Raw genomic sequence first — 24,207 nt, 5'->3', positions numbered from 1 at the left:
ACGTTTCTGGTCTGTGCTGAAGCAGGGAACCCCTAGTGGTGAGTCACGAATGCATTTTCAAGGGGAGAGATTACCGAGACCATGTGTCTACATGCATCCAGGATTCCTGGGTACATTTTTAGGGGAACCAGCAACTCTGGGCCCTGGCTAGATAGACACAATATGGCAATACTTTCTCCTCAACCCCCCTTGAAACTCATACCACAGCAATCTCTGCTTGCTGGCACTCCTGGAAAGGTAAAAACACATATACTATTTTATTGCCGCACATTACAGGTTATGCATGTACAAACCCCGGGCTCAAGAGCTGACACTCTATAAACCCAACACACAAATTAGGGGTAACCAAACAGGCTTAAACCTTTATTTTATAGCCTGGCTACCCCCTACTGTCACAACGTGTTTCCCCTAATACTGCATAACCATTAAAGGCTGTTAAGGTTAACAAAGGGAAATAACGTTATTTAGGTCTTACCCAAAGGTGGTGTTACTCCCCTCCAGACCCTGAAATATAGGTTTTGCTATTGAGAAAGAGAGGGAAAGAAAATGTATATTTCAGAGTCTGAATGGGAGTAACGCCGCCTTTAGATAAGACAGGCGTAACGCCATATTATTTTAAGTTACCACAAGGTTGTGCGAACTTAATATGAGATATACAGCGGCCATTATTTGTTCAAATAATTTGTTTCGTGGATATGCATTAAACTCAGACAAAACAACATCTGTTACTATTTTAGGTAACCTCATGTTATTTGCCTTGATTTAACGGAGATTAGTGTATCTGGGCCAAAGAGAAACACTGTAGTGCTCTAGTAGCAATGGTACATATGGAGGAGTGTAGATCAGTGATACAATAGGTTGTGATACCCTTAATCTGTGATACCCTTAATCCAGAAGTTTGTGTATGTTTTGTTTTTACAGATTTTCGTATAGAATTCCAGCCTGAATACCAGGGCTGTCTTCTATAACAAATGACTAACTAACCGAAGGTATTCTTTAAAAAAATGAAGCTATATATGAGTTTTGTAAATCACAGACTATATATGAGGACTAGAATTTAAAGTAGATGAAACCTCAGGTACAACTATGAAGCATTATCATGTTGGTCCATCAAAAGAAAATACAACAAACCTACTGAGCATGAAGATGGATTTTAAACTGTTGGTTCTGAGCCACATGTATAGGAATAAAGGCTAATAAAACATTTCATTTATATCTTTTAGCAATCCAGTTTACAGAAATCTATTGCGCAAACATTCTTGTTGGCTTTCAGTAAATATTTTTTGTTTTCGTACCCTTTATTATTCTTTCTTGCTCAAACATTCGTACATTTGGTTTCTTAGTTTTTGATGCTTTTGCAACAACAAAAAAACAGCAGGGTTGATTTTTTATTGTGAAACATCAAGTTGGCATCTATACATAAAGTTTTCTAGTACAGCACCAAATCCAAAGTCAACCAGTCTAAAAGACAACCTGTATTTCTTTTTTTAGAAACATTAACATTTCAATAATTACTAGTAACCTAATTAATTAGTAATGTAATGCATTTTAAAACAAATATAGCTCATAAAAATGCTGCCTCTTGTGAGCTCATTCCCATGTCTCAGACAGGTCTGCACCCCTGCCTTGGTACATATGCCTAGTCCTTCACTATTTGTGTTATGCTATTAATGATCAGCACAAATAATTTGTGTCTGAGGTCGAGGGTGTTGCATTGCATTGACTGGAATGTCTAAAAATCAAATCATTTTCTATATATAAAATGATGACTTCATTACAGGACAGTGTTATGAGAGCAGCAGGCATTAATGCAATTATGTCAAATTCATGTTTGATTAGGTGTTTTAATGTATTACAGGTTTCATGACACAGTTGTATTAAATGTGCTACATTTATGCCATTATACTTCCATGAGATGGTAATGTGATGGCGTTTAAAGCAACACAAGTGACTAAAGTGAGATGTGCCTGAAAAAAGTGTTTCAAACAGCAGAGCAATTTAACTTGGGGCACTTAGAAACCAATTATAAAGCCCATAACACACACACGCATTTCAGATTAGTGAGGTAATTCAAGACTTTGAATGCTTAACGTGGAACCCCCTCTCTCAGTGGGAGCTTTGCCTTTTTTGTAAAACCTCCTTTAAGTAAACGAACTGAACTCGCCTTCAGGCTATTCAACAGTGTTATGAGACTGAGAAAAAAAGATGAAACTGGAGTCTCTTTCCATTTCTTGTCTGTGAATCTAACTGTGAAAGTTAAATTACAAACTTTCATACTTGGCTTGAATGAAGACTGTCAGTGCTTGAAGAAGTCTAAAGTGTACACAATTTGTTATCAAAGGTTTACCAATCAACATTAAAGTACCTAAGCTTCTGCAAATTGTTACTTGGCAAATTAACACTAGAGGCTGCTGAGTGTAACACTATAAAATAGGGGACATTTAACGCTAGGAAATTACAACTGAAATACTTTTGTAACTAATTCAATCAAAGCATTGTCAGGGATTATGCACCAATATGATTTTATTAATATCGTACAGCACATCAAATAATTTACTATTCTGGGTAATAGTGTCAGCTTCATATGCAAGTTTCATACTGTATGTTGACTTGAATAAATTTGCTCCAGCTAAGATATTGTGATTTATTTGATTATTAATAAAATGGAATATAAGCATGCAAACATTGCTGCATCCTGTTGTACTTGTGAGTTATGTATCTGTTCACCTTCATACCAACATTCCAAATACTGTATACAGGGCCGTCTTAACAGCATTATAGGCCCCCGGGCAAAGCAGTGCACTGGGCCCTGCCAACTCTCAGCTACAAGTCGTAATTTTTCTCCTTCTACCGAGTTAGCGGGAGATTTGAATGTTGAGGCGGGTGATCAGAAAATTAGTGTTCAATTCTGGTCTGTGCACAGATTAGCATGGGGCCCCTATGCTCGTGGGGCCCTCGGGCAACTGCCCAGCGTGCCCATGCGTTAAGACGGCACTGACTGTATACCAACCTGGAGGAAGTAGAGCAAATAGAAGCAATGTACGTTAATGGTTTGATGATTGGAATCCCATCTACAAAATGACACAATGCATCAATTTATTGACAAAAGATACATTGTAGGTAGGCGCCATTGAAATGCACGTTTATCATAGGCAATGTATTCCAGTCTCATTAAATTAATGGCATATTGCACAGAAAGGTTTAAACTTGCATTAGCAGATACATGTGTTTAACTGCAATATACTTAACTTTCTATTATTATATTAATAAAGCATAAAGGATTCCAATAAGTGCGCAAATTTAAGTCAAGGATGATCAAAGTGCAACCATGTGTATCTAGTTATCCATGTCTTATTGCAAAGCAGTCAATGGTATGAATGGTAAAATAATGATAATAATACTGGCTTCTCATGGTCACTAATCGGATCATGCATTGGTATAATTTGCAAATTAAATCTACATCTCAATTCTGCCTCAACATTCGAAACGGATGCACGTGATGTACTGTATGGGTAATACTGATAGCCATTACTATCTATAATTGCCAGGATCCATTTACTAAGTCTACAAACTTGCAGATCTGGGGCAAAAGAATTTCACCACATTTATCATAGGAGAAAAAAATACATTTCTAATGCAGTTTTGCAGATGTTCTGAAAATTATGTACGAAAAAGTTTGTAGAAGCCTTAGAGAACGACACAGAAACATTCGGAAAGTATCAGAAGCAGCTCATGAAAGGACTGTTGTAAAAAGTGGATTTCTTTATGCTTGATAAAAAAAAATAGCTGTGATGATTGAAACCTTTGTGTCCCATTAATCTGTAGCATTATTATAGGTTTTCTGGCTTTTATGTTGGAGAGATCAAACTATAATCCATTAAAATATTTACACAAAATGCCCATCACTGAGCACTTGTTTTCTTGATGGTTTGACATGTCTAGATTATAATATTCTTTGGGTTTCCAGGAAAAGAAGAAAACAGTAAATTGTTTGTTGATTCAGTAAAAAAAATATATATATATATAAGATTCTGTGAGATATACCTATTTGTAAAAATAAATATGCTTAAGGGATCAGTACAATTCAGCCTTTTAATGTGATTAAGGTCAAACGTGAGAACGCAGAACTCTACTTGGGACTCTGTGTGAAGCTTCATTACAATCAGTGCATATAATTCATCACCTGGTTGTGATCAAAATGCCATAAGTGACTGATTACCTGATGAAAGGCTGTCTGTGGCCTGAAACATTCTAAACTACTGCATGTTCTCGTATCCACTCCTTGTAAATAAGCTTCAGGCTGTATGACCTTAATCTGATGCTCTACAGCAGGGCTCTTCAACCAGTTCTCCATAGGGGTCAGATTACAAAACATTTTGGAATAGAAGGGCCACAAGCTTACTATAGTGTAATTGTAGATGCATTTACAAACTTGATATTTCAACATTTTGCAAGCATGTATAATATCTGTACCATATACTCTATATTCACGTGACCTTAATGTACGAGTGACTTGTATTGTGAAAAATACACTTTGCGCTTGCTATTTTCATTGTAGTTGCTTGGGCAGCTGAGAGTCCAAGAGATACATGGCGGGCTGCATTGGCCCATTGGCCACCAGATGTAGAGTCCTGCTATACTGTATGATCACATGGTAGAAAGTAAGCACCTGGGGAATTTTTTATTTTCTTGACTTTGGTATGATATCCTTATTTTTGAGTATTTTAATGTGACAATAGAGTTCAGAGATACAGAGTTATGAATCTCCAAACCGAAAACCCCTTCCTCTTAGGTTAATGATGAAATCTCGGATCAGAACATAACATAGTGTTCTGAAATCACTTGGCCTCTGGTTCAAATTATGGTTATATAATAAAAAGTGTAATAAGTCTACCTATCGTATGAGTGTTTGTGATTTAACCAAAAATCAGCACAATAATGGATTGACAAACAATAGTTCTGCATTTCCAATTTTTTTGTCATATTACAGGGACGACCATAACATTTCTTTGATATTAACTTTTTATAATGCATTTCAATTTTTGTTTTACTTTGTCTTTTTATTTTCCAATGAATCAGGGATACAGAAAATAAAAAAGAGGGGGTGGCGTTTTATGGTTACAGAAATTAAAAAGGAGGTTTGAAGTTGCGGCGGTGTTTGGGGGTACATTTCATATCAATTCAATTACAACCATCGTTCGTACAATTCCCATATATTATTGATACATAAAAGACAGTCCAAAGTGTATATTGTATTGCGGGGAATATGAGAGGTTAATTTGCATTTTCTATATGATGTATTTTGTACCAGTCTATTGAGCAATGCTATCCATTGATTGGCTTCAATCGACAGGTCAAAAAATCTGTTGATTAATTGGAAGACTTTTGTCCATAGACCGGAGAGGATAGGGCCATTCCACTATATGTGCACCATTGTGCCTCTCTGGTCACACCCGCAGAAACACCCAGGGAATATCTGCTGGTATATATTGTTAAGTTTATCAGGGGTCATAAACCATCAGTAGAGTACCCTATAACTGGTTTCTTTTATTGCCGAGTTTATGAATACAGAGACAACAGAGCTCCAGCTTCATCATTCCAGTCAAGGGTCTCCCACTGTCTAGTGTAATGTAGGTCTTCATCTCAGCTGGGAGGGGTGATCATTTGATAGTGTCGAGATTAGACTCTTAAATAGTGGTGATGACATACATATTGTTTCAAAGTTTGGATTACTGTCGGTCGTGTTTTTTGGGAGTTGTGATAAGTATAAAGTATTTAAATTGTAGGTAATGGAATAGCTCAGTGTTAGGTCTGAATTATTTCTTTGAATTGCATAAAGGTTTAAGCACGTCTCTAACTCTGGTAAACTCCTTTTTCTTCCACCATGTGAAATTACTCCCATCGCAACCTGGTTTGCATAGGGGTTTATGGAAGTGGGGCATCGTGTTTGAGTCCAAGGTTGTTATATTTATTTTTAGCTTGACTTTGTCCCATAGTAGTAGTGATTGCTGCATGTGGGGTAGTAATATTTTCCATGTGTCCTTAATATTTCTGGGGAGCCATAATAAGTAGCCTATTTGGTGAGGTTTGGCAAACTAATTCTTGAAGTCAATCAACCTAGGCCTCGTTCTGAATTTAATTTGAAAAGGATATTAGAGCTAATTCTAGGCTTCTTTTTGTTCCATCTAAACTGCATAATGTGAGTCCTCCACACCCTTTAGCTTAATGGGTATTGGGAGAGTACTGAAAGGTATAGTATCATGGGGAGCAGTGTTATTTTGACTGCTGCTATCCTCCATAGCCATGAAATCCAGTAATGGGACCAAGGTCTTTTTCAACGTCTTAAAACTGTGAGGGAAATTTGCCTGGTATAGTGTGCTATAATCTCTAGTTATTTTTACCCCCAGGTATGTCAGCTTCTTCTTCTATGCAAAGGCAAAGTTTAGTGAGATAAACTTAACTGCTTAATTGGGTAAGGTTACTGTAAGACATGTGTGCAGAGGTTCATATAATGGAGACCGATTAGGGTTAAATTATATCTTGGCTTTATTGAGCCTGTTCCTTTATCCAGGCCAAACAACTAAATAACAAACCCCTATCCCTTTGTAAGGGCTAACTTACTTCCCCAGACCCTATCTGCAGGACTGGAGGGATATTCCCATTAGCAGCCTATCACCCCAAAGTCTCAGGAAGTACCTTAAGCAGGTGGCCCTCCATGTCTGTCTCTGGCAGGTTCCTGGGTCCTCTGTGTCCAGGAAATATAGGTGTCTGGGTGTCTTGATCTCAGCACAGTCTTTGTGCTCAAGACAATGTCTGTGTGCAGGCTTCTCTGCTCTCCTTCTGTCCAAATGTGAGCTAATGAATATCTCTCCTGTGTATCATATGAGGCTTTTTACAGAGGTCTCATTAGTCGAGGTGGAGACTAGTTAATTGAGTGACTGCAATTAACTATCTCTCAGCTGGATTCCCAGAGCTCTGAGGCTGCTTTATTTAAACAGGGATAGGTCCCTGTTACAGGTACATTAAGTGATTCCGACTTGTTTTTGCTTACTTTGAAGCCGAGATGCATCCAAATTTACTTAATGTGTTAATGGACATTTCCGTTTTAGGTAATACCTTTTATATTTGGACTAACAATAAAAAATGTATCACCTAATACTGAAGAACTAATTTACTCTGCACTAGCGCAACTGGATTTACATAGCTTTTCTGCTTAATGCTTAATGTGTTAAGTAGATTAGGTAAGAAGGACATCATACATTAGTTAGTGTCAGTAGGATGTCGTCCGTGAATAACCTTAATTTATATTCTTGGGAGCCAATCTTTAATCCAGTAATGTTTGGGTAATTATATATGCTTATGGCCAGGGGCTCAATCGCTAGGGCAAATAGGAGAGGGGAGAGAGGGCAACCCTGTCTGGTCCCGTATTGAATTGGTAGGGAATGTGAATTGTGTACTGAGTTACATATCAGGGTAGTTGGTGACCTATAGAGGAATCTGATCCAGTTAATACATTTCCCTTTAATCCCATATGCCTGGAGGGTGGTGAATAAGTACATCCAGTCGACCCTGTCAAATGCTTTTTCTATGTTAAGCGATAGAAGCATGGTTGGTGTTTTAGTTATGTTAGCTATGTAAATAAGGTCTGTAACGCTATGAATGTTATCAGGTTGTTGGGATAAAGCCTACTTGGCCTGGGTGAATTAGGTTAGATAGAAAGTTGTTGAGTCTAGTTGCGAGGATTTGGGCTAATAGTTATACATCTGTATTTACAGTATAAGAGAGCTAGGCCAGTCATTTTTACAGTCTGTTGGGTCTTTCCCTGGTTTATGGATTAAGGATATTGAAGCTATGAGCATTTCCTTGCGTATTTCTCTGCTATTCAGGAAGATATTAAAGAACTTGGTCATGTGTGCTCTAAGGGTCACGGCAAACCCCTTATAGTATAGCCCTGAAAAGCCACCTGGTTCTGAGGCTTTTGTGGGCTTAATGGATTTTATTGTGTTTTTGACCTTTTCCCTTGTTATTGGCTGATTTGTTTTCTATTTGTGGGTGGCTCAGTTGTGGAAAATTGCAGGATCTTAAGAAGTCTCTCATGTTTTTTTGTGTACTTTGATCTTTCTTTATTTTTTGCCCATCGTTGAGAGTTTTGTAATAGTTATCAAATTCATTGATTATTTGTTCTATTCCATGTGACAATTCACCTGTATGTGTCTTGATAGCGTGTACGGTATGTGTGTATAACTTTTTAATGAGCTTTCTTGCAAGTATGGAGTCTGGTTTATTCCCTTTTTGATAAAACAGTTGACCTGCCCAATTAAGGGATTTTTTCTGCTTGATCTACTAATAATAGGTTTAGCTCATTTCTGACTGCTCTAATTTCATTATAAAGGTCGGCGGACAAGGTTTGTTTATTGCGGGATTCTAGTTAAGAGAGTTGAGTTGAACTATTTGTCTTCCTTTTTTCCTGTGTGAAGTTATTTTTATTAGGGCTCCCCCAAATAACAACCTTATGTGTGTTCCATAGTGGGGTTTATGAGATTTCTTTGGGTGTATTGTTAATGTAATAACTTTCTATTTCCTGACGCATCTCATCCACTACCCCTGGAATGGTTAGTTGGGAGTTATTGAGTCACCACGAATAAGGTGGGTTGTTTTTTATCCAGAAATAGTAAAGAGAGGCCTGGACTTGTAAGGAAGGGGCAGCATGACTAAAGGCTGAGAGGCCCCTCCAATAAGGTGCTGGGATGTCAGGCCAGGGGGAGTGGTTAAGTAAGCAGTACTTAGGGCAAGGAGGCGGGATCCTAGCTTCCTCTTTCATCTGGGATCTACTGGAGCAACATCACATTTTCCTGGTTCCTGATTCCTGTATCCGGATCCTGAGAGATGGCTGCACAACGCGGAGGAAGAAAAACTCCGTCAGAGGGCCCAGCAGAGATGATGGCGGTCGCGGTAAGCATCGGAGACGCATGGATGAAGGAGCTACCGGAGGAAGCACTGCGGCATTGTCCTGGTTGGATGCTGGCTCGTGCTTGGCAGTGACGGAGGGATCGCCAAGCGGAGAGGCAGCAGCGGAGAGGAATAATGGAAGGTAGAAATAGGGGAATTTTATTTTGTGGTTTTTCAAACCACCACAGATCGGGCGGATTTTGGTTCGGTGGATTTCTCCAGGTTGGGTTTGGGACGGGTGTGGATTACAGAATCCGTTGGCAGATTGTTGTTTTAGTGATCCTCCGGCAGATGGCTGATTCCACCAGGGTAGGAGGCTGGCGCAGGATCAGCTGATTAGTGCGGATTCAAGCGCAGCCGGATTTTGGGGACATTGTACAGGACTTGTGCGGATTCAGGCATTGGAGTGTGGACATTGACAGGGTCACAGATTTTGGGGTAAAATTCACACGGATTCAGCAAACAGGAGACATATTTGTCAGAGGAAACTCTCGCGGGTGGACATGGGCGGCGGATTCCTAGTAAAATGCACGCGAATCGGATGCAAGAACGGATTTTGGGGTTGAAATTCACGTGGGTTGGGTTACTGGGGCGGATTCTGGGTAAAATCTGTGCGAATTTAACACAATGGTGGATTTTGAGGGTAAATCAGGGCAGATCATATGCAAGCGCAGATTCTGCGAAAATTCCACACACGGATTTCAGGAAAATCCGCTCGAATAGAGACTTGATCAAATGCGTCAACGAATTTCGCACCACAGAACGGATTGTGGAGAAAAGGTTAGTAAAATGAATTTTGATGCTTTTACCCATTTTTAGTAGGATGGCAGAGGCCTGGAGGTGTCAGGACCTTGACTGGAGAGCGGCAGGGAGCGGGGCGTCTAGAAGTGGACAGGATTAGTTTTAGGGTGCTTACACAGGGTGGGTATAGTGGATCTGGGGTGGGTGGTTAGGCCTCCCGGGTGGGTAGCGGGGGAGGGTGGGTCAACCTCTTACTTACTAGAGCGGTTTATGAACCGCTAAGGTGATTAAGGGGTTAGGGGCTATTAGATTGTTTCATGTATTCTTTCTGGCAATGGAGGATATGGTCCTGCAGAATGCTAATGAGGATGCCCTTCATGATGGCAGGGGTAAGTAGAAAGGTTTATTTACTTTATATATGCTTGCTAATGTTTGATTTAATAATGGGCAAATTAGCTATTATCCATATCTGGATAATAGTTATTTTTCCCATTACTGTACTGTATGTGTTGGGGGGGGGGTGTATGTATTGCTGTATGTATTGCAATGTATTCCATATTTATTTTTGCAACAGGATTGGTACTGCAGGCCAGCGGGGACCCGCGGGGACCACCCAAGGACCCCCAGACACCTATGGGGACAACCTGAGGACCCCCGGACACCCACGAGGACCACATTGGACACCGACGGGGACCACCTGAGGACTGATATTAATGGGTATCAGCTCAGGAGACTCCCAGCATCAATCCGATGCAGGAAAAAAAAAATATTTTCTATGTTTCCTCTCGCCGCTTCTTGGCAGCTTCTCATCACCTTCCTGACAACTTTTCCTGGCGGGACAATTTTGAGAGGAAATCTCTATTCTAGAGCCGCGATTAGCCTCGATAAGGGCTTTTATCGCCGACTTATCTGGGCTTACTGAATCGCTGTAGGCCTTTTTGGTGAAAAGGCCTCGATAAGTGGCGTATCGGCGCTTACTGCAAAGGCCCCATAAACTATCACCTGGGGTTTTAGTTGAATATACTTAAAGTTAAATATTAATAAACATTACATAGATGATTCCCAAGAGTCATCTACTTAAGAGTCAAAGAATTGCTCTATCAAACGACTCCTGAGTTAGCTGTTTAAAGAAAAGATTTCTACTTTCTTTAAATTTTAATTAGTTGTTGGCATGATTGGAACATTAATCATTTATTCAACTGATTCATGCTGGCTGCTGAATTTGCTAGCCTTATTTCATGCACGCAAAATATAACAACAATATTTCATCTTTTTGTACCATTATAACTATTATTTTTTATTAACATCAGCAAATATATTCCACTATAGAATTGGGAAGTATAAAGATTAAAAACTAATAGTGCAGATACGGCACTAAACTCAAATTCAAGTAAATAGGAGTTTTCTGGCCATCCTACGCCAATCGGCAATACCGCCGTTTATTTAATATTTCCCAGAGGTAATAAAGCTAGTGAGTGACACATAATGAAGTCAGTTCCAAAATGCGGGGAAACAGTTTCAGGCGAGGAGAATCTTACTTGTGCAGCCAACACAACATGGAAAAACAAATTCCTCAAAGTGCAGGTCTCCTCTAGGACAGAGGTACAAAGTACAGCTCTACTCACAAGCTCACAATGCAATTCTTCATTTATTGTAACAGCCAAGAAAAGAGGAAAAAACTAAGTTTCAGGTCCCCTATGGACCTTTCACAAGAAAGGTCCATAGGGGACCTGAAACATTGTTTCTCCTTTGTTCTTGGCTGATATAATAAATGAAGAATTGCATTGTGAGCTTGTGAGTAGAGCTCTACTTTGTACATAAAGTCAAGCATAATAAAATGTACACCCTTAAATGTTCACATTTATTGGTTTATAAAATTAGTAATTTAGAATCAAATGGAAACAAGAGAATTAATGGGATGGAATGTAGTTGAGATGATGTCCAAACATTTCTTTAACTTGTAGACATTAGCTAACTAATATTTGTTATACCATGGTCAGATACACTGTAGATGAAGAGCAGTAGGGCAGGGATGGGAAATCTTTCTCCCCTACGCCCCCGTGCCGGCTCTCCCCCCCTGCTCGCCCTCCCCCCCCCTCCTTACCATGGCGCCGTCGTTCTGACATCACAACGTCGTGTTGCCAGGGCGACGTGTCGCCAGAAGCCACCTGAGCCAAGTTAAGGGACCTCATAGAGGCCCTCACTGCTCACCCGGCATTTAATTTAAATGCATTCGGGAAGATCGCGGGGCCTCTGTAAGCGCCGCCCCTCCCCTCCCCCAGAAAATCTTGGATCCCCCAGTTTGTGCACCCTGCAGTTGGGTACTCTCTGTGGGGTTGACTCTTAGTTATGGAGCTTGAGGGAGGGAAGTGCTGGCTCTAACCAAAAAGTATCTGAGGGGGTTATTGATTTAGGTCCCTTTGAGTTACTGCATTTGAATGGGCGTTAACTCCCATTCAAGTCAATGGCAGTTAATGCTTGTTCAGGTGTCTTAACCCACAACAGATCTTCGTGAATCTGCCCCGTAGATCCACAGATCTGTAGGTAGATCTGCCCAGGAATCAGACTAGATTTGATTGACCAGGCTATCAAAATAACAGGTGGACTGAATGTTCCTTAGTTGGGCACTGGGCACTTTTTAAGGGTATGCCCAGGAACCTCATATCTTTGTGTGGATTCTACACCTAAGAAAATATTAACAGTTCTTTTTTCTTGGCAGTCACATCACACAGAATATTTGTATACGATGCTCTTCAAATACGTTTCAGAGACAAATTAAGCCGCACAATTGGGAATACTATGTGGTTTAAAAAGTAGCAGCATGCTTTCAGAGTAATTGGGAGAAATTGGCACACTAGGCAGGCTAAATGGTCCGTATCTGCTGTCAATTTCAATGTTTCCATTTTTCTGTATTAAAAATGCTTAGAAATTATATTAAAGTATCAGAACAGACATCTGTCAAAAGTATTGCTCCAGAAAATGTATCAACAATACCAGCTATAAGGTACAAAAATATAAACAGATTTACATACCTAGCTAAGGAAAAAGCTAAACAAAACATTATTTATAAACCGTGGCTTGGATCTATTGAATTTTTTTGTTCATTTCCTCCATCGCATATATCTTGTTTTTATCCCCGCATTTTTATAGTGGTTCTGTGACACATTTACAATCTGCAGAGGGGGTGAGTAGTGTTGGGGGGATGGTGATATGAGGGAAATACTTAATCCTGCTTGTATACGACATGTTATATCCAGGAAGAATCAGCAGTTTTAAAAGAGCCAATAAAAAGCCTCCAAGCAAATCTCAGGAGGGAGTTCCCCACACACAGCTCAGATTAGTCTTGTTATTACTAGCTGAATAACCCCTTTTAATAGTGTCATTTTTATTGGTGAAACAGTGTGCAGGTAAAGAGCCCGGATAGTGTGGGAAAATGCACAACATGAAGTTGTCTCTGACAATCACTGTCATTGTAAATACTAGACAGCCTATAACTAAATCCCCTCACATACGTGCTTATTCTGAGTGAGTCCAGACAAGCAAGGGAAGGAAGAGGGGACAACATTATTTTGTGAAAAAGAACAAAAACCTACATTTTTTTTTTTTTTTTTTTTAAGTCACTCAAATTAAATCAAATAACTTTTGGAATATGATGTATACAAAATAGTTGCATGACAAAGTTTGATTTAAAACAAAGCATTATTATTTAGTGTTTACCAGCTTTGGTTTAGCTTTAAAGCAGAATCCTAATGTTTAGAAGTTATGCTTTCCTTCCATAACATCCCTGCTGATCTTACTGAGAGTCAGTGAGACTGCGCACTGGTTCATCTCTACATGCCGTCTTACAAAACTATTTACTGGTCTGGTCTTGAGCGCATGTTACAGTCTTTAATGCAATTGCTAGACAAAGTTTCTGCATTGATTGTGACCAATAATTTTCTGCATCAGTTACTGGGGAGGCAAGGGAAAAACAGGCAGGAGTATACTTACATTCCCCATAATGCATCATTGTCTCTCTAAGCAGCGGCAGTGAACAGGCACATCCAATATTGTATTACTTTCTTCTTTCATTCATGACGGTGTCACACGCTGCCTCTGTGATTCTGAAAGAGAAGCATTTCCCAGGTTCTAAGGAGAGAGGTACCTGAACCAATCCATCATGCTTTGTGTGCTAATGATAGACTCATGCATAAGAGACACCATAAGCAGTGAGAGGCAGCAAGCATGAAAAGTAGTGAATCAACTGTCACCGGTTGTGATCTGAAGGACTACACGGCTGTGATTAGAATTTTCAATCAGGGCTTCCACAATTTATCATGTTACTGGGGGAAGAACGGTGTTTTCTTCAGCCTGTTCCTTCCACAGTCTGCTTGCTGGAGAAGCGAGTAAAGGAGTGCAAGGAAAAATACACATTTTGCTTCTTTCACAGAGAAGCAGCACGCAGCTGTACAATGTATTACTTGGTAAAGATATATAAAAAAGGATGTAAAAAGAATGTACAACAGAACTGCAAAATAATGGGGGGAGAGAGAAGCAAATCCTGCCCTGTCCTGAAGGTGTTTGTAGAAAAGTGCTTTCATTTTATGCCACTGAAAAAACTGTGATAAAAATCTTGTCGTGGACTCTATACCCAAAACCATGCACTGTTGTAATAGGCACATCTGGTCTGTGCACTGTTATAATATGCACATCTGGTCTGTGCACTCTTGTAATAGGCACATCTGGTCTGTGCACTCTTGTGATATGCACATCTGGTCTGTGCACTCTTGTGATATGCACATCTGGTCTGTGCACTCTTGTGATATGCACATCTGGTCTGTGCACTGTTATAATATGCACATCTGGTCTGTGCACTGTTGTAATAGGCACATCTGGTCTGTGCACTGTTGTAATAGGCACATCTGGTCTGTGCACTCTTGGAATAGGCACATCTGGTCTGTGCACTCTTGGAATAGGCACATCTGGCATGTGCACTCTTGGAATAGGCACATCTGGTCTGTGCACTGTTGCAGTAAGTGGTGTGGTTATAGCTATACATCTAATTCAGGAGTTTGTGTCTATAACCTAAGAATAGATGTATTACTGTTTGTCACAAACGATACACCTGTGAGTGCGTAACTTGTATATGTGACAAGGGTTAATACACAGCTATCCAGCTGACAGATTTATCTCCCCACAGGGTCCCTAATGAGAAATATCTTCCCTCAATGTGTCACAAATATCACCTTAAAATGCTGCAATGAGCAAGGATAAAGAAAAGTATTATCGCTAGAGGCCCTGGGTCCCTACTGACTAAGAAAAATATGTAATTAGCACAGAAAAATCTGTTGTAGTAAAAATATGTCCGAAAATGCAATTACTCTTCAAAGCGTGCAAAGTTCAATTAGAGCTCAAAGCAATACAAAAATAGTACAGTGTATAGTTTACAGAAAAAATGAGTGTTACAACAAACATACAGTACAATATATGCAGACAGTTTCATAAAATAACAGGGGGGAAATTGAAAATCTAATCACGTTACCACATAATACCATCAGATTTCTTCAAAGAGGCTTGAAGTTGGAAATATGGAAATTCTTGTGTGTCATTGACATAACACACCTTCTATGTTGAATTTCAAAGTCATATTCCAAATACACGGTTTTTATCCTCAAAATCCCCTGCCTTTAGAAAAGAATAAGCCTACCTTCAGAGCGTTCCCTTAGACTCCCCCCCCCCCCCCCCCACACCCCTCCCCCCTACCCAATCTCCAGTGACACCTTTATGGCTTGGAGGAGAAAAATAGCTTTCATTTTGAATAAAAAAATACCTGAATATAGAAAATACCCTATAACTGTCATTCTACCATATCTAGAAGGATGCAATGTTCACTGTGGCATTTGTATAATTAATATACACATGTAGACACCATGTTTGCCAAAGCAACTTCTATTTTTGTATGAGAAAAGAGATAGCAGAGATAGAACCTAGATCAACTAGTCAGTTTTGGTCTTAACCTAAATAGTGGAACCCAGCAGTTAAAAGTACATGCTTCACTTTCTTGTGACCTGTATCATATGCCACATATCTCATATTTAGTCAATGTAAGATTAACTTTATGTCACCTTTCTCTACTACTCACAGGGGAGATTTCAAGAAAGTGAGTCCCCCTTTGAGGCTGACACCCCTGGCCTCTGGTAAGGGTAAGTAGTGTCACTAGACTTCCATAATATACACATAATTTTAGAGGGCCATCACTGATAACCCTAGGTTAAGCTCTGGCACTCTGGGTACTTTCACCTGTCGCCAGGGGCTGACTGGCAAATTTTAGCCTGCCGGGCAATACCAACCAACTAGCCCAAGAATCGGGCGGTCCACACACCATACACAGATGCACTCTGCACGTATCCAACACCCACCATCTTCAGAAGCACGCACAGCAGATGCACACACCATACACACATGTCTTCCATACACAATACAATGAGAGAGCTCCAAACACATACAAAAGCACAATAAACACGCACAGCAAGTACAGACTATGTATATATAATAAATATACATATATATGTATATATAATATATATATATATATATATATATATGTATATATAATATATATATATATATATATATATATATAAAAATATATATATATATATATATAAATATATATATATATATATATATATATATATATATACATACATATATACATACATACAGGGATGCCCCCTGCCCCCAGGCCAGTCCACCCCCTGCCTGTCACCCTCATCTAAACATCTCCTTGTTTTATGGGAAAAGAAATACCTTATGCTTGTTTGATTTTATATATAAGAAAAATGGGTCTTTTAAAAATGTCTGTTGACTTATTACTACTGAATATTTTAATGGTATTATCATCACACTGTTGATGTTCCCTCAGTTCATGAACCAAGACCTGGCTTTATAGAAGGATATCCAAAACAGCAGGGGAGCGGGGGGTCAATCACCAAAGGAGAGAAGAGAAACTAACATAGAGCAGTGTAGCCAGGACTGGTTCTTGGCTACCAGTCTGCCCTCACTGGCAGTAAGCCCTGGTAAGAGCAGGCCTGCCAGTACTTATCATGGGGTTTCCCAACTCCCAGCAATGCCATTGAGTGATGGGGGAGGAGGTGGAACCAGGTCTGGGTTGCCCAATCCTGAGTCAGACCTGGTGCCCTCCTCCTGGCTGTATTTAAGGGGAGTGCCGCCCAAATTTAGGCAGTGCCTCTCCCCACTTGAGAGGCAGGTCACACACAGGTTGCCTGAACATTGGGCCTTCTCTGTTCCTCTTCCCCTCGGGGGAGAGTGAGTGTGTACCTTTCCCCTGCTTCTGCTAGAGCGGCAGGGAAGAGCTAGGCCTGCTCCAGGGGCCCTTGAACAGTAGTGCTGGTCCAGCGACCTTCATGCAACTGGATACAACACCAGAGACTGCATAGGGCAGAGGCCTGCTGTGATTTCATTGAGCTGAACAGAATAAACCGTTCCTGTTTCATATACCTCCTGCCTGATGTGTGATCTTACAGGGTTTGAGGATTGGCATGAGGCCCCGCCCCTGTCACGCATCTCGCAACACGTCAGCCACAACCTGTGCCCAGGCGCCACGTTACTAGACAGGGAGACACCGCAGGGATCATCTCCAGGCTCTGTCCCGTGACGCATCCCACGACGTCATGGTTAACGCACATCAGCCGCAACCTCCACGCAGGCGCCGCTAGGAAGAGAGACACCGCAGCGACTGCCTCCACACTCCGCCTCCGTGACGAGATGGGCAGCGCACAGTGCGCTCAGACTACGCACAGCCGTCACGCTGACACAGGCACTCAAGGGGTTAATTCAATCTATTACCCCACAGCTGCTACTGACTCTGCCCCTGCCTATCGGTAAATGGGATACCTATGATGCTCACTCCCTGCAGCCTCCCCATTGGCTCTCTGGGCTTTATATGCTCAGCCAGGCCCTTGGCAAATTGGCTGAGCATAAACTTGTTTTCATTTGTGTGCTTACCTCCAGACTCCTGTTGCCTTGCCTTGTCTTGTTTCGCTTCATGTATTGTGACCTCAGCTTGCACCCGGACTCCTGACTTCTCTGACCCCTGGACTATGGCTATGGACTCGACTATTCTACTATCTCTACCCCTGGACCACAGCACCGCATCAACGACTATCCAATCTCTCCACTCCTTGACCATGGCAAGTACCTCTGTCAAGTGACAATCTGACCTCTCCTACCCTGACCCGGCTATATGACTGCCACTCTGCACTCCGGACATGTCTGCTCGGTTGTTGGTCGGTGGCTATCAATATCCCCAGCTCAGAGTCGTGGTCCCGCCTTGTTTGTGGTGAGCACTCCGTGAAACTGGGGAAGGAGAGGAATTGTTTCTATCATAGGAGATCGCCTCCATACATCTGGGGCCTGCGACAGATGGAGACGCTGCAGCGCTAGAGACCCATACTGGGTATGTACTCCCGAAACCTGTCCTGTGGCCCCACATCCATCGGCGGACGACTCAGCCCTCCTGCTTATCAACAGGTAGCATGCACCACACACGCTGCATTGGCAGAATCTCCCATCGGGTGGGGGAAAGCACTGTTACAGCAGTATTGCAAGATAAATTTGACTGATGAGAGAAATCTCCAATTATCATACTCACAAACTCAAAGAGTAATAAAGGCACATCCCAGACTGTGGTAATATAGATCCTTTATAGAAGGATAGCCTTGGCTTTGGTGTGCCATGACATGTACAGTGTGCACGTCTTCACTTATTTTTCTTCAGCCTATTGTTGCAGATTAAGGGTGATGTTTATTAGACAGTACGCATGTACATGTCCTGATTGTATTCAATGAGGGCTGTATGTTCCGAGCATAAAGCTTAATACAGTGTTTGCACTCCTCATTGGGCAATGAGAGCCACAAGCTTTGCCTTAGGCTCTTCTAGTCTGTACATCAGGCTCTGCTTCTAGTCCTCGAGCCTTTTCATGCGAAGTGAGAAAGTCTGAGGCAAATAGTAAGCGACAGGTGAAATTGCTAATTAAATGGAGAGCTTGGCATGGCACCACCAAATTGTTTAACCTTTCAATTACTGTGATAATCAATTAAAGCTATTTTGTTTTACATATTGCAGTGCTTAAAAAGATATCCAGACGTATCTCTTGTACTGTAGCTTAACCTTTTAGATTTTTACTACATGTTAGGAGCGTAAAAATAACAGCTCACAATGTTTTACACTATTTGGCTTTAAAGGCTCAAGATCCAGAGACTGAGTAATTACATTGCAGTCAAAGCCCACTGTCTACTTATTCCTACATTAAGTGTGAATTAAAATCTCAGATCCGCTATAAATTCTCCACCTATACGTATGACCTTAAGCTCTATGTAGAAATGTATTAAAAGTGCAATATAAACGTATATCCATGGGAATGATAGATGTAGCTGACAAATATTACTTGCCAGACACTTGCTTTCCCTACCATCAAATCCCAGCTGAAATTGCTACTCGTTAAAGAATAACAATTGAAGTGGTAAAGGCGCTCAACGCTTGATCCCTTGTATAATTGTAATAGACAGATGAACAATAATGGACATGAGGGTATGTGAGAAAATTGAAGTAAAGTCCCCAGAAGAACCAATAATCCCTGAAGGGCAAGAAAAAGGCTAAACTAACCTAACCTAAATCAAGCCCTCATTGGGATGGCTCCTGGACTCACAACAGGTATTCAATAATACAGTACATGATACTCAAAAAAATCCCCTTTTCCAATGTCCTGTAGAGGCGTGCAGCCTGGTAGAGAGATGCTGGTCTCAGAGTGTAAATAGAACAAAGAGAAAAACCAGCGCACTGCCAAAGTGGGTCCCAAGCCAAAGTGCTCCTTGATAAATTGTATGTTTACACGAAACGCGTAGGAGGGTCTTAACCTCCACTTTTAGATGGATTAAATAAAGAAGATTTTTTACAACACTTTGGCATGGGACCCACTTTGGCAGTGCGCTGTTTTCTCTCTTTGTTTGTTAAAGATTAAGCTTTTGAGTAGACTACTCACCACCAATATACCCTTTTTTACAAGTCTATTATAGCTGACACTTCTTTTACTATTTACAGATGTAGCAAGACTTACAGGCTTCGGTGCTGCAGCTGTGGTGGTCACAGCACTGAAGGATTAATGCTTTGGGGGTCCCATTCAGAAGCAGGGAACCCCCACAGCTCTATCGCGGCAGGCACTGCCACAGGCGCAAAAACTGATATTTGCTTAAAGATCCGCAGCGCTAGGGACAGAACATCTTGCTATACCTGTAGTATCTGTTCTACCTAGAACACTCCCTATACAAAATCACACTGTACAACACTGAATACATGGCACGTCTCAGTTCACCTAACATTAGATTGTAATCTTTGTCAAACAGGATTTCTCTCTCATTTCCCGTTTATTCTGGGGCAGCCAATATTGTTTGCATGACTGTCAATGTCCAAGGTATTTTAATAGAAAATTCCTAACTTCAAAAAGCTCCTCACTTAAGTCTGTAAGACCATGGAGCTACAAGGAGTAATATTTGACAAGCTTGTTTATCCAATGTTGTGTCTTTTGTAGCAGTGATATTATGAATAACACAATAATAATGTCACTTGAAGCTTCAAACCTTGATGGGATCATTAAAAGCGCATATTTTTTTACGTTAGTCGTGGTTGGTTTCACATGAATGACAAAGCTTCTCAACGTGCAAAACAAAGGTAAATTTGTGTTAAGCAGTCCCCTGCTTAGAAGTGCTAAAATATCCCCTTATACAGTAGCCTATTCAAATCAATGGACTGGAAGGTGACTTTCAGCACCTGAAGGTGTCCTACGGCTGAAGACTGCTTAGAAAATATGAGCCAAAATAAGATCCATGCAGTCGTTACCCTCTGTTAATTGTTCCCTAAATCCTAGAAACCCTTAAACTTGACAGGAGGAGAATAAATCATAAATGAAAAGAAAATCGTCGTGATTTCTTACAGTTTTGCTAAAGATACATTATTTATCAATTACATTTTACATTGGAAATTGCCTTTGGAGAGTTAAAGACAGAAGGGGAGAAGTGCAGCTACAGAGAAGTACTTGGCAATGCAGTATCAAACAGAGGAACAAACTGCTGGCAAAATGCAATTTTAGCAGAAAACTCTGCATTTATTTTGTCTGTTTTTATGACAGAGACCTAAGGTTAGAAACACAAAAGAAAAATCTGTTTGCAATCTTGAAGCATTTGCCTGAAATGGGTGGCCTTATATAACTTTGATAGGTCATCCTTAAATTACTTTAACCCTTTTGCAACCAGTGAGGCTAGCTACGACAGGTGACAGGCATGAGTTTATAGCATGGCTAAAAGTTAAAACTCTACTGCACCTGACATTTATCTGCCTCCACCTCCCATCTCCCATCTCCCTGTGCCTCAGGCACCAAAAAACATAGATTCTAAGCTCCACGGGGCAGGGACTTTATCTGCAAAATGTCGCTGTAAAGCGCTACGCAAAACTAGAAGCGCTATACAAAAACAATTATTATTATCATTATTATAATTGCTGATTCTATGGAGGAGAAGCATTAAGCATCAGAAATGGCCAGATTTAATGTATGCTAGAAGCATGTTCCATTTCGTGGCATAAATGTATGCATGTGTTTTGCACAGACTTGGAACCATATGTTTCCATGGGTAATGTGTAGCTGGGGGTGGGTATACAGGGAGCACAGTTTAAACTTTGCATGCATTCTAATTCTATGCACAGGGTCAGTCTTTTATTCAACCCCCCATCTGACTTATTCCCGGCTCGATTATTTTCTGATAACCAAAAATATTCTTAAAGCTACAGTGCAATCAAGCATCGGACTGATTACTTGGTCAGACCATGCCCCAGTTGAACTGACCCTACCAGCCCCTTTCACCAGAAGCAATCTATTTCACTGAAAATTAAATGAGTCCCTTCTAAATGACCCAGAAGTTGTAAAAAAAATAACTCTCTCCTAAGAGAATATTTTAATTTGAATAAAGGCACGGTAGACTCCCCCGCAATGGTATGGGAAGCCCACAAGGCTACTATACGGGGAGTTATAATATCTATAGCCACCCATAAGAAAAAAGCCAAACAAAAATTGTATAAAGAACTGACAGAAAAGATCCACGGTCTAGAGCAAGAGCACCAAGCAAGACCATAAGGGACATTATACAGGGCTCTGACTAATTTAAGAACAGAACTCAAAAAACTACAATTTGAAGAAGTAGAGAAAGCTCTCAGCTTGACTAGACAACTATATTACGATAAAGGAAATAAAGCGGGTAGGTTATTAAATAGAAAGCTGAGAGGCGCAAAAACAAAAACACAAATACCCCCTATAAGGCGAAGTAACGGAGCGATATCACTTGATGAACAGGAGATTGTGCCTGAATTTGCAAACTAGTACACAAATCTTTACAATCTAAACTGCTCGGAAGGCTGCCCGCCACAATCAAACTCAGAGGCCATAGCCAAATATCTAGAAAGCTGCAATCTCCCAAACCTGACGGCAGCTGAAAAAAATGAGTCTAAACGGGAAAATCACTCAGAAGTGGCTAATGTAGTCAAAAATCTTAAAAATGCTAAATCTCCAGGCCCAGACGGGCTATCGAATATCTATTACAAGAGAAACTCCTCCCAGCTGTCTCTCCGTTTCTACTAGAGACGTTCAACTCATTTATAGAAGGAAAGCCAATCCCAACAACAATGACCACGGCTAACCTAGCTATTATTCATAAACCGGGATGTGACCCTCTCCAGTGCGGTAGTTACAGACCTATCGCACTCTTAAATTTAGACATTAAAATTGACAGCAAAATTATAGCCGATAGACTAAAACCTATTCTACCCAGGTTAATACACATAGACCAAGTAGGCTTCATCTCCGGAAGGCAGGCCTCCGATAACACGAGAAAAGTGATAAATATAATAGAACAAATCCATTCAACAAAAAGACTTAATAGAACATACCCATTCTGCTAAACATTGATGCCGAAAAGGCTTCCGATAGAATCGACTGGTTTCTAGACAGAGTAATTCAGTTTTTTGGTTTTATGGGTCCTTTTCAGGAGGGAGTTAGAGCCCTTTATCAATCTTCTGCAGCACTAATCAAATTATCAGGGACTAAATTTGAAACTATAGATATTAAAAATGGAACGAGACAAGGCTGTCCCATGTCCCCTTTACTTCGCTCTTTATACTATTGGTACTATTAATGGATTTATCTTTACTATTTTTATTAGTAGTAGTAGTGAATATATTATTCTGCGGGTTACTACTGTTTTCAATGCCCTGATTTGTCTTTGTTTTTGTTTATTTTATTACCTTTTTGGAAAAAACATTAAAACTATTTGAAATATACCCAGGTCAGTCTACAAGGCAGGTGGTTGAAAAAATTGATGGGAAATGTAAGAAATGCAATCGGCAACATTCTTGCATGGGATACTAATGTGAAGGACATTTTCCCTATCTCATCAATAAGAAGCGCGTGCTAGAGGAAGTTATTTTCTTGATATTCACTACCATTATGTTAAACTGTACTGTATATGCAAGTAGACTACACTACTATTCCCATTGCACATGAAGCAAGGGCACGAATAGTCAATATCACTTCAAGTGCTGCATTTTAAGCAGGGTAAGAAATGCAGGATGTCATGCTGTACATGACTGTATATTGCACTCATAATTGACATGTACAGTTTCTGGGAAATCACTCTACTCTGACTTGTTATAAGTAGTCTTCAATTGCAACCAAAAAATGTCACAGAAACCCAAGATAATGATGGAAATATTATATATATATATACACCAACATTTAAAGATTTAGGCTTTTGGAAAAGAACTACAAGTCTGGTTACACTTTCAGGAAAGATAATGATAACATTATTTGTTCGGTTACTGATACATACAGTATCCTGAAAATTCTACATTCTACAGACATTCCTGAAGGTCAGGGTTGCTCAACTCCAGTCCTCCAGACAACCCAACAGGTCAGGTTTTAAGGACATCCCAGCTTCAGCACAAGTGGCTCAATCGGTCTTCGACTGAGCCACTGATTAAGCCACCTGTGCTGAAGCAGGAATATCCTAAAAATCGAACCAGTTGGGGGGGTCTTAAGGACTGGAGTTGAGACCACTGAGCCACTGATTAAGCCACCTGTGCTGAAGCAGGAATATCCCAAAAATCTAACCTGTTGGGGGGGGGGGGTGGTCTTAAGGACTGGATTGACCCCCTGCTGTAGGCGACACTGATAAGTGTGCACATTCTCCATGTGAATTGCATGCTAATCTAGAGTAGGTTTTTGATTATGGTGAATCTCAACATAGAAGGGAAAATCTGCTCAAACTTGTATTATGTCATATAATGAACACAGAGGGGTGCCATCAGAGATTACATTGCTACCAAACTATTTACAAGATCCTTATTGATGAACTCAAAGAATGTCTGAATTAAAACTTAGCATTTAATGAGCTTATAATAAAATAAAGGCAGGGA

General features: G+C 40.5%; 1 protein-coding gene across 14 annotated transcripts in view; it reads right to left on the bottom strand.

The window, feature by feature from the left end:
* DAB1 (DAB adaptor protein 1) overlaps positions 1 to 24,207 on the bottom strand; it is a 585,647-nt gene that overhangs the window by 222,473 nt on the left and 338,967 nt on the right. The window contains exon 3 of one of the 14 annotated variants that reach the window (XM_075616019.1): positions 13,681 to 13,793. The exons of the other annotated variants lie outside the window; for them this stretch is intronic. The gene's annotated coding sequence lies outside the window, so the exon portion shown is untranslated. The remainder of the gene's footprint in view (positions 1 to 13,680; positions 13,794 to 24,207) is intronic. 14 annotated transcript variants of the gene reach the window in all.

This window comes from Ascaphus truei, chromosome 10 (genome assembly GCF_040206685.1).
Source record: "Ascaphus truei isolate aAscTru1 chromosome 10, aAscTru1.hap1, whole genome shotgun sequence".
NCBI classification, from domain to species: Eukaryota; Metazoa; Chordata; class Amphibia; order Anura; family Ascaphidae; genus Ascaphus; species Ascaphus truei.
Note: the sequence above shows the minus strand (reverse complement) of the source record. Positions and strands in the feature narration are given on the sequence as shown.